This window comes from Hipposideros armiger, unplaced genomic scaffold (genome assembly GCF_001890085.2).
Source record: "Hipposideros armiger isolate ML-2016 unplaced genomic scaffold, ASM189008v1 scaffold_1192, whole genome shotgun sequence".
In the NCBI taxonomy this organism is placed as follows: domain Eukaryota; kingdom Metazoa; phylum Chordata; class Mammalia; order Chiroptera; family Hipposideridae; genus Hipposideros; species Hipposideros armiger.
The window spans coordinates 378,057-378,769 of NW_017732542.1; the positions used below are offsets into that span (position 1 = coordinate 378,057).

At 48.0% G+C, this 713-nt stretch overlaps 1 pseudogene; it reads right to left on the reverse strand.

Annotated features, from left to right (window-relative positions):
• Positions 1-343: 343 nt before the first annotated feature.
• Positions 344-713, reverse strand: LOC109376758 (multifunctional methyltransferase subunit TRM112-like protein pseudogene; annotated as a pseudogene).

Consider the following 713-nt stretch of genomic DNA (forward strand, 5'->3'; position numbering starts at 1 on the left):
AAAAAAAAAAAAGAACATGTCTTCCTGCCAATCATTTTTCGCAGGGCCCTTTTCAAATTCCTGTTCCTCAGTCTGTAAATGAAAGGGTTGAGCATGGGGGTCACCATTGCTTTCATCAAAGTAGCTGTGGTGTCCTTCTCAGATGAGTGCGAGGACAAAAGGTTGAAATACACAGCAATGATAGTCCCAAAGAAGAGGGAAACCACACCTAAGGGAGCCACAGGTGGAGAAGGCTTTCCATCTTCCTTTTGTGGATGGGAGTCTCAGAACAGCCCAGGTGATAGGGATATACATATACAAAGCTACACACATTCACAGAATGAAAAACTGTTGCCTGGCATGATTAAATCTCAGTTTCCTCCAAACTCAGCAGCACTTTGGGGATACCACAGCTGATGGAAAACATACATCCAGACTCCGGGCATTGCAAGGTGCTCTCCAACACTTCCACTTCCAACAGCACATGGTGCATCTTCCTCAGAAATGTCTCATCTTGCTCATACCTGTGAATTGGCCCTTTGGACACTTTGATCAGATGCAAGTGATCGGCCACTTCCAGAAGCATCTCTCACTCAACCCGGATATCCTATGCGCTGTGAAGTCCAGGGTGAACTCCACAGGGTTGATGCGGGCCTCGGAGGGTGCAGTGGGAAGCGACAGGGCCCCAGTCCTCGCACATCCGAGCTCAGCAGGTTGTAGATAAGTAGCTTCAT